Source organism: Lissotriton helveticus, chromosome 2_1 (genome assembly GCF_964261635.1).
Source record: "Lissotriton helveticus chromosome 2_1, aLisHel1.1, whole genome shotgun sequence".
Lineage (NCBI taxonomy): Eukaryota > Metazoa > Chordata > Amphibia > Caudata > Salamandridae > Lissotriton > Lissotriton helveticus.
In genome coordinates this window covers 1,622,929,141-1,622,940,265 of record NC_136059.1, presented here as the reverse complement: position 1 = coordinate 1,622,940,265, position 11,125 = coordinate 1,622,929,141, and the positions used below count along the sequence as shown (strand labels likewise).

General features: G+C 42.5%; 1 non-coding gene across 1 annotated transcript; it reads left to right on the top strand.

Moving 5' to 3' along the window:
- Positions 1-787: 787 nt before the first annotated feature.
- On the top strand, positions 788-869 carry TRNAL-AAG (transfer RNA leucine (anticodon AAG)). Its single transcript has one exon. It is a non-coding gene; the product is annotated as a tRNA-Leu (tRNA).
- Positions 870-11,125: the final 10,256 nt, after the last annotated feature.

The window sequence follows — 11,125 nt, the reverse complement described above, 5'->3', positions numbered from 1 at the left end:
ATAATGAGTTAGTTGCATCTAACCTGGATGATAATGTGTGCCCGGTCTCAGGATTGCAACCCATCCATCTGTATGTCCTTTGTTCACCAGCTACTAACTGGTGGCAAAAAGTGACACAAGGGCTCATAAATAATCCCCAATATATTGAGCTGGCTAAGCATTGTATTAACAATGTGCCAATTTTTTGGGGGCAAAAAAATTATAACCCTTTTATTTGTTGGCGACACATTATTAACTTTCAGGCCAGCTACTTGGAAAGCAGAACATGCAACTTCTTGAGGAGATTTCTGCAAAATGAACACGTTAGCGGCCAATGACACTAAAGCAAAATGCGCGGCCCTTAACCCCAATAAAACCTCTTGGAGCAATCGAAAATTAGGCTTTATAACCACATCGTACACCTCTATTGTACTGGAAGAGTTTGTGGAGGGCTAAATAACTTCGGGGCATATTATCAAGATCGGCGTTAAAATTACCGGCGGTTTTTATCGCCGTTTTCAAAGCAGTTTTCTGCTGCTAAACCGGCGATAATTTTTAATGCCGTTCTTGATAATATGTCCCTTCGCACTTTTACAGACATACAGAGGGATGCCCTGGTGCACAAGCATTTGTAATGCATCGGTTTCACCTATGTGATTAATATTAAGCTGTTTTTGTTGCAAGTTATATCCTGATGTTCTTTATAGACTGGTGTTGTCTATTAACTGTAAATAAAAAACACACGAGTGCATCACGGTCTCTGTCACTTTTGACATTATGTAACACATTATAGACCATTACAGGACGCGATAGCGTGGCCGAGCGGTCTAAGGCGCTGGATTAAGGCTCCAGTCTCTTCGGAGGCGTGGGTTCGAATCCCACCGCTATCACGATTTTTTCTTTCACTTTCAGTGACACATCACCGTACTCATATTTACAAACTTAAAAACAAAAACTGGTAAATCACATGTGTTACCTACCTAGAGAGTGTTTCATTTGTTTTTTTTGCTGGAAAACAAAGAATTTTGACGAAGACTAAAGTCAGAGGTGTAGTCGTGATGAATATATAGAAATGTTGATGAGAAAGAAAAGAGTGGGCATGTTTGTGCGGCTGTCCCTCTCTTGGTAGGTATTTTATTCTTGGACCCATGTATGTTCTCTGCACGCCGATACAAGCGGTGTTTGAACTTTGAAGTTAGACGGAAGGAAATAGTTTTCTTTCTTTCGCCTGAACCGTGGGATGATTTTAGATTGTGTGTGTTTCCTTAGCAGCAGCGCCACCTATTGCGAATCTGTAGAACTGCATTAAAACCTTAAATGGGCGAACAGCAAGTTGCAGAGAAAATAGAGCACAGTTCTCAGCATTAAAAGTTTCATGCGGTGTCTTAGATGAAGAGGAAGGGTCCGCAGGTGGGAAGGAGGAATGAGGTGAGGTGAGGAAGTAGGCTGACCACAAGGGACAGAGGGGCATTTTAACAAGCTGAAGTATCGCCGCTTTCTCGGCACAATTCGCCGAGAAAGCGGAGATACTTCCAGCGCCCTATTAACTAGGGCATTGCAACGCCTGCCTCAAGTCCACTTTGCATGTCAGCGAGAAACATCGCTAATGACATGCAAAGTGGGCGTTCCCACGTCCAACCACATGTAAAATGTGGTTGGAGATGGGAACACCGTATCACCAAGGCAGGCGTTGGGAGGAAAAGACCTGCGATAAACTCGTTTATCGCAGGTCTCCAACGCCTGCTCTGACCAGGCGTTAGGCATTGATAACATGGGGGTGTGGATCATAAAGCTGAATCCACCCCCCCATATTATCAAGGCACACATTAGTGCGTGAAAACAACGCTTGTTTTCATGCGCTAATGTTTACTATCGTAGGATTTACTATCGATTACGTGTTGCGCGTTGATAATAACGCGCTAACGCGGTGAAAAAATTCAGCGATAGCCGGCGATAGTGAAATGTGCGATGTGCGTTTTGTAAAGCACATCTTGTTAATATGCCCCAGAGGGTGGAAAAAGGTGAACGGAGACTGATGGTTTGAAAGGGGAGAGAGATGAGGCAAAAGCTGCGGAGAAAAGAATGTCCGACGTGCGGAGGAACTACATTATACATTCCAAACCAGCACAGAGCACACACGTAATTAATAATAATAGGCCTAATTTACAGGGGTTCAGGGATCTTTGCGTCTTTGATTGTAGGCAGGCTACACAGGATGCCCATATGTGCCTTGTTACCTTTATGTCATGGCAACAGAGAAATAAGTTATATAATGTATTTCTAGCAACTTCGACCTCAGGCTAATAGGACTGATGAAGCAGGAACTGTTGCTTTATATAATGGCTTGCGTGATCAACTTAAAAATACCCTTTTGCTGGTTGTTAATCGGCTTAAACATGTGTAATTTGTTAGTTGATTTGACACTTGAAATTGAAGATCTGCAGCGGCCTAGGTGCACTGGCAAGAGATGGGGTTCTCAACGGGGATTTCCTGCATATACACTAGTATCACTAAAGACTGAAGAGCCTGGATAACCTATGTAAATCAAAGCCATATGAAAGATATTTCCAGGGAGGACAGGGAAGATCAAAGAAAAGAGGGACTATGCTTTAATTGTGAAAAGGAGGTTTATTTTGTAAGAAATTGTTCATCGCTTCAGGAAAAGCAGAAGGCTTACATGTGAACACCTCTCCCATTTGAGCTTTCCTAAAAAGAAAAAGGGGCAGATTTACAATAACTGGCGCATCCCCAGGGATGCGCCAGTTATTGTGCGCAGTAGCTCCGCCACCCATGGTGCGCCGCATTTACAATGCGGCGCACCATGGGGCAAAAACGGCACAGATGCGTGACGCATCTGTGCCGTAAAGGCGGCGCATTGCTAGAGTTGCGTCGCTCCAGCAATGCTCTGGGGGGCTCAAACTGTCCAATGCTGCATCAAGCCTTACGCCTGCTTCAAGCAGGCGCAGGGTTTTGACGCAGCATTGGCCTAAAAATGCCTGCGTGAAATCTTGTAGATTTCACGCAGGCACTTTTGCGAGGCGCACCGGCCCCGGAACGCCCACCCTGCGCCGGAACGCCCACATGTGGTGCAGGGCTTTACAACATGACGCATCTGGCTAGATGCGTCACGTTGTAAATGGGTCGCTGAGATGCGCCACGTTTACGCCACCGTTGCGTGACGCAACGGCGGCGTAAACGTGGCGCAAGTCGGACATAAATCTGCCCCAAAGTGTTTGCTACCAAGAGGACTCGCCTTCTTATTCCTGTAACTTTTACTATGCTAATGGGGCCTTAGCTAACGACAACAATGATTGTCTGTGGTCCCTCAGATTGAGTCATCTACAGTGCATTTTGTACACTCAAAATGTCCTTTTTCAAGAAAAGATTTTTACTGAGTCCATTTTAGATGGAGATGGAAATTCTCTGGTTTCTGGTAATGAACAATGGGAAACCAAGCCGATGATACTGGTGGAAGGCAATGATCAGGTTGAATTGTTAACATTTGATGACATTGTTTCTCTACTGTTTTATTTGGATTTTGGAACAGCCTGGCTTAGCATACATAAATCTATGACTAATTGGGTGAAAAAATACTGAACCCTGAATTTTGATTACTCTTAACAAAAATGCTCACTTCTACTAGTTGCACATTTTTCCAACAACTGTCTTGCTTCACTCTGCGAGAAAAAAAGAGACGCTTAATATTTCACAAATAAATCCAGAATTTCAAGATATTTCAATAAGATCAGAGCTAAGTCTCTACCACTGAATCGTATTTATGATTGTTATTGATCTGCAGGCACAGGATAAGCTGCCTTATATTTACAATTACTAATTAAGGAAATAACTGCATAAGAAAAATGCAGCGTTGAAAGACCATCTAGAAAAAAATCTTGCCAAGGAATTCATTTGTCACTCGGTTTCACTGCATGGGCACCAATGTTTTTCATCCGTAAACTGGATGGCACGTATTGACTGAGTGTGGATTACAGAGAGTTAAATGGCATTACCATCCACAAAGGACACCCCCTTTCACTTATATTGGTTTTGTTCGATCAAGTGAACATGACCAAGGAAGTTTCAAAATAAGATCTGCAGAGTGGCCACAACTGGTAAGGAGCAAAAATGTGGATGAATGAAATATCTTTAGCACCAAATATGGGCATTATGAATGTATTTCTTACCTAGATGATATGTTAGTATTTTCTGACATACTTAAACAACACAGAGTTCACATGAAAGTATATTTCCTTCGACTTTGGAACAACTCCTATGCAAAAGCGGAATTGCTTTTTAGACTAATAACATAACATTACAGGTGTATTTGTAAAGCGCACGATTACCCACAGGTGTCTTGGCCCTGAATAACAAATGTTTATTGTTACCCAACTCATTGGTACTAATTTTATCAACCTCAGATGGATGAAAAACTGAGTGGACCCGCCATGATTTGAACCTGTAACCATGAGATCGAACACAGGCCCCTGCAATGAACGCGTTAGTCCACTGAGCCACCAGACCCAGCTAATCAGCTATCTTTCCTGAGAATTCTAAATTGTGATCAACGAATTCAGATGGAACCTGTTGCAATCATTAGCAGCACCAAAGCAAACTTATTTGTATATATCCATGGACTTTATCTTTTAATTCTGAGTCAAAGGCCCAAGAAATCCACAGGTGGACAAGCAATCTACAATTGGCTGAGAGAAGACAACTGAGTGACGTTGGTCATCAGCAAAGAAAATGTGAGGGATGTGCTAAAGGACCTTAAAAAGGGGATGGCCCCAGGCCCAAACATAATACTCCCAGATGTGTTTCATATGCACCCAGGTCTGAAGTCCTAATAGTAATTTGTTCAAGAATTATAGTGCAGATACGGTGCCTTCCATTGTGGCAAAACAGTATAATTATTATAATCTACAAAAAGGCTGGACAGAGTCCCTGAAACTACAGACCAATCAGTCTAATAGACATTGACTGCAAAATATTCTAAAAAGTGATTCTAAGGCAACTTGAGGACCGAGCCTCCAGAGAAAACATCCTTTCTACCATTCAAGGTGGGTTTTTAGAAGGCCTGTCAACCATTGTTCAAATATTCATCTTCCTTCATATTGTGTGCAAGCTCAGCACCGCAAAAAGAATGCTTCTTTATGTAGTCTTCCTACACTTTGCTCCAGCCATTGATCTAGTTCCAAGGCAATGCCCCTGGCAAACGCTAACATCTATGGGGATCAACAATGCCCCAGAAGTGGCCCATGCAGGTAAGAGCAGTGTGGCTGGGTGGGGAGGGAGTCAACAGATGACAATGAGGGAAAATTACATAAAAAAAACAGAAAAGCACTTACCTTGCGCTTGCCGCATTGCTGACTCGGCGATGTGGTCAGTGCAAAGTAAGTGCTTTTCTTTTTTTAATTTAATTTCCCCTCTTCGTTGTATGTCGACTCCCTCCCCCCCTACCCCATTGCCCTTACTGGCACGGCCTGCTCCTGCAATGTTCTATTGTCCATAATTTTACGGTTATACACAAATACTACCTCACAAGTGAGACTAACCCACTATGGCTAAATAGTACAAAAGTTCCGCATTTGGAATGGAGTAAAAGAAGGGTGTTGACTCCGCTCTTGTTCTCTGTGTACATCAACGACCTCTACGAATAAATAGGGACAGCCACAGAGGATATCCCCATGATAAATGGATTTAAAATCCCAGCCTTATTATATGCTGATGACTCAATCTTGATTACCAAAACAGCAAGGGGCCTGCAAGTCCAACTGGCATCCATGAATACATATTGTTATGTTATGTTATGCGTTCTTTTATAGCGCACAAATCACCTGGGGGCATCTCGGCGCTTGGCTAGAACTAATCCCGAGATTGGAAGAGGACCGAATGAATTAGAAAAGGAAGGCTTTTAGCTGTTTCCTAAATGTGCCATAATTGTCAATTGTACGCAAGGGATCTGGTAACTCATTCTAGTATCTTGCCGCTAGATAAGAGAAAGCTTTTCCTCCCAAACGACTTAGGGCCATATGTATCAAGGAACCATTTTGCGATTTTTAAGAAATCGCTATTTCAGAATCGCAAAATGGTATGTATCAAGAAAAATGCAATTTTTTGCGATTTCTTGATATTCTTTAATTGCGAATTCACAAATTGTGAATTCGCAATTAAGGAATACTTTCCCATTCATTTCTATGGGCCTCCTGGCCCATAGGAAGGAATGGGAATCTATTCACAATTTGCGATTCACAATTTGCTAATCGCAAATTGAGAATAATTTCAAGGGTGCAGGGGTGTCCAGAGGACACCCTGTTGCACCCCTGAAATAAGTATGGGTGCACATGTGGTGCACATACATGCCCTAAGGGCATGTATGTGCATCACATGGCACTTTGAAAAATGCTGAAATGTGCATTTTTCAAGGAAATCGCAACTTACCACCAACTAGAAGTTGGTGGTAATTTGCGATTCCTTAAGGGCATTTTGGTATTTTTTTGTTTAATACATTGCATTTAAGGAATCGCAAAATTTGCGATTCCTTAAATGCAATCGCAAAATATGGAATGGCAAATTTTGCGATTTCTTATTTTGCACCCAAATTCTTTCATACATACCATTTTGCGAAAATGTGTTCTCAATCGCCGAAATTCTGCGAATTTCGGCATTTGCGAACCCATTTGGCCTTGATACATATGGCCCTTAGTCTTATACGTGGTATTTGTAGGAGACCACACGTACCAGACCTCAAGTTCCTATGAGGAACATGTTTGATAAGTCTTTTTTGGAGGTATTTAGGACCTCTACCATTGAGTGCTGTGTATGAAAGGCAGCACATCTTTAAAAAGGATCTTTTCCTCACCGCTAGCCAGTGGAGTTCTCGCAACAGGGGCGCCGATGCGGAGCCCGCTGGGCGATTCAGAACCATCCTGGCTGCAGTGTTCTGAATCACATGCAGCCTGTCTAACAGGGTCTCTCCTACTCCAGCCAGTAAAGCGTTGTCGTAATCCAATCGACTAATAACCATAGCTTGGATCAAGATTTTGCGATGAGCGGTAGGCATGAAGGGGAGGATCTTTCGCAGCAGACCCATGCTATAGTAGCAAGAACGAGTAAAGTAAATATCGGAAAATCAACATCTAAAATCATGACATTAAAGACTAATAGAAAGAAGAAATGTGTTTTCCACATAAATGATTTAATTCTAGAAGGAGTAGAATACAATAAATATATGGCGGTAGAAATAAACAGAAATCTAAAGTGGACCACACATATTCATAGTGCTCTCGAAAAAGCAGAGGCTTTGCAAGAATGGTCAGGAAATCCATTGTCAAGTGCGCAGCAGTATCTAATCCTGCTGAGGAGGTTGCCTGTTGCTAAACAAAACTTTGAAGATGAAAAATACTGCGATTTCTGCTAACTGCATCTGTGGTGTCCCAGAAGACCTGAAACCCGTTTTATTAGACAGCCCCTTGACCAGTTTCATGAGAATGAAGACTATTAGTAATTTGCCTAAACAAGAACAATTAGATAAGTCAGATATCAATTTTGTTTGTCGGGGCAAGCAACAAAATGGACTGGAAGATTTTTAAGGAGAAGTTGGAACCAGATAGCGATACTGTTGCAGATGGGAGATTGTTTTGATCATGCCCTTGGCCATTAAAGTGATACACCTGGGGCAAAGGCTAGCTTTACTTTCAGGAATAGATAAAAGTCTACCGGTTATAAGACAAAGGGTCCTTTTTAAACTTATTAATTGATTGATTGGCCATTTTTAATTGTGTATTTAGTTAATAATTTTAAATGTGTTTTGTTTTTTTATATTTTATACTGTATATGTTGTCGCTGCTACATTTTTGTAAACATGTATTTCTCTAGTGTGCAAGGGCAGCCTTGCTCTGCATGTAGGCCAAAAACACTGTAAATACATTCAAATTCAATTACTTGACTAAGCTGGCTACTGCTGCTGAATTAATATAGTACTTTTTGAATGAAATAGTAAGACGCCATGGACTTCCTGATGTCAGATGGGGGAAACAGATTATTTATAGGTTTTGGAATAATTTATTAGAACAATTAGGAAACATCAATTTTTAAATCCACAAGTTACCATCAACAGACAGATGGACTGAAAGGCTCACTCATATTATTTAAGAATTCTTATGGTGTTTCATATTAGAACATCAGAGAGGAATGGGTCTCATGGTCTCCACTAGCTGCGTTTGCTTATAACAATTCACTGCATAGTTCTATGGTATCCTCCACCTTTTTTGTACTTATGTGTTTCAGTTTAGAGTCGGAACTCCTGTATTTACAAGAGTTAATGTACCACTTGCTCATGCACTATGGTCATTATAAAGCATTCCCTAGCCAGGGATTTACAATCTATCCCATGCCAAGTCCTCTTAAAAGAAATCAGCAGAAAGGTGTAGAATGTCATCACCCACACGTCATAAGGGGCCTTGTTTGGTTGTCCATAACACACTTAGTCTCATCCCAAGATTTCCCCCACTTGTGGGCCCATTCACTATTGAGAATTCATGTGTTCTGCAGCTGTCATGCTTAAATTGCCCAACAGATGGAAGCTTCATTCTGCCGTCCACATTTCCAAGATAAAACCACCAAGAGAAACCTAAAAGTCCCAATGTCCTCTAGTATTCTATTAGTCCATTACTGGAGCACCCTGAATTTGAAGTGAAAGCTATATTTGATTCTAGACTTAGAAGGAGCTGTCTACAATATATCATTTTGTTGAAAGAATATAATGCAGTAGATCCTGGGATGCAGCCTTATTTGTACATTCACTCAGGTAACCTAAAACATCCCCAATATGTCGATGACATGCAACTGTATTTGAAGGTCTCCTCTAGTTAAAACATCCAGAACTTTCAACACTACTTGGGCCTCATCCAGACCTGGATGGCTACCAACCATCTACCTGAAGCTTAATTGACTAAAACAGAATTACTGATGTTCTTCAAGAATTAGCAACAGCGTGTTCAGACCTGTCTTAAAGACATGACACTGTACAGATTCAAACTCAAACGTTTCCCTAATGCCAAGTTTCTTGGATTCACCCAGGACAATGATCTCACCCTCAAAGAACACATTGCCAAGAAACGTGTGATAGCAGCTCTCTCTACTGAAGAAAGTGAAACCATTCCTCACAGAAAGTGATTTTAAACAGGCCATCCAAGCCCTCATGCTCTTGTAGCTGGCTTTTAGCAATGCTCTACTTCACATTCTCCCAGAATCTACACTGGCTTCTCTTGAGGGCAGTCTACATGCAGCAGCAGGCTTCATCAGAGGCCTAAGAAATATGACCACAACAACCCTATTCTGATGGAACTTCATGAGCTGCGATTGCCGGCATCATCTTAAAAATCAGGTACATCATAAACAAAACCATGATGGCAGGCACCCCTGGTTGACAAGCTTACCCTTTTATGTGGCTTTCAACCCACCAGCAGCCAGGACACCATCAGACTAGAGAAAAAAAGGCTACAGGTCTTGATGAAATGACATCCCCTTATCCATCAGGACAGCATCAACCCTTCTCCAATTTAATAAAGAGCAGAAGACACACCTCATCACAGAACAATACATCATGAGACCGTAACACCATCTTTCACTCTTAGAAACCAGCTACCCTACAATTATACTTTGTGTCTTTCCTGTGAACCCTGCACAGTGCTCCACTGCCTATTAGCTATGTTATGCTATATACATACTACATACATACAGACATTCAGTGCTTTCCTTCGTGTTGGGATTGTTTTTCATTTATGTTTCAATTTGGAAACCTTCACCTGAGCCTGCCATTTGCCTAGCCTCTTCCCTACTCCAGAGGCAGGGCACTTAGAGGCAGATTTACAATAACTGGCGCATCCCTGCATTTCAGCAGGGATGCGCCACTTTTTGTGCAACATACCTCCCCCCCCCGCGCAGGAACGCCTCCTTCTGGCGCAGGCCTTTACAACGTGACGCATCTCCCAGATGTGTCACGTTGTAAGTACCCCACACCATGGCGCATCTTTTGCGTGGCTGCTGCGTCACAAAAGTGATGCAATGGCGGTGTAAAAGAGGCGCAAGGGGCTTGTAAATCTGCCCCAAAGTGTTTATCTCCTTGTCCTGTTATCTTAGCTGGACTGGGCCTCACACATCAGGATCTTCCATGTCTTCAAATTCCTGAGCATTCCTGAACTGTGAGCCTCACTTCCTGCCCATCTCCCTCTGCTGCCCTTCCTCCTGGTATTTCCTCCTCCACTTAACCTTTCCTCCAAGTGCGTAAGCATACAGGTAAAGGGCAGAGGGCTTAAGGTAGCGTCCCTAAGATGACTTCCCTGTGGGATCTTATTAGGGACATGCAGTGCCTACACCAGAACCACTGCCATTATCTCTCCCCTTCCCTTTTTCACTAACATAAATTCATTTCTTCCACAGATCTTCTCTCTTTGGTTCCTTATCATCGCCCACATCAGTAATTTATGGTGTGTCATTACTGCCCTTGGGTGGACTCCACAGGCTCATTATGTGTGGTGTCAATTGATTCCTTGGGTTGCTCTTCTTTCATTCATGGGTGTTTTCCTAAGAACATATACTATGGCTGGCTGTATGAATGCTCATTCGTGAGTGCTTCTCTTGACTTTTCCTGGACTGACTCCTCAAAACATACACACTGCATTGTTACTTGTGCCATCAGCCCCTGCTCCCATCACTCCGAGGGATCTTTGATCCCCAACAAACCCACCCATCAGGTTTTACTGAACGCCCCAACAGGTTTCACTGAACGCCCCTTGAGATTTGCCCCTTGGCCTACCCACTAAACAGGTCTTGCAGAATACCCCAACCACCAAACGCTCCAAAGGAACAAGCCCCCAACCATGTGTCATAAGTTGTAGGCTCAGAGCCTCAAGCCTTCAAAACATGGAACACAGCCCACCTCTATGAACCCAAGTGACCCCAATAGCTCTACCACTCCTACGTAGCTCAGTTGGGCAAGTACCAGAGAATCCCATGTCTAGCAGATGCATGCTTTGACGTTCAACCTCCTCCGTGTGCCTAATTCTATTTCATTTTTGCCCATGATCGATTTCCCTTTTGTTGTAATGAAAATGTTTTTGCTATTTTCGCTTTTGCATTATTCTAT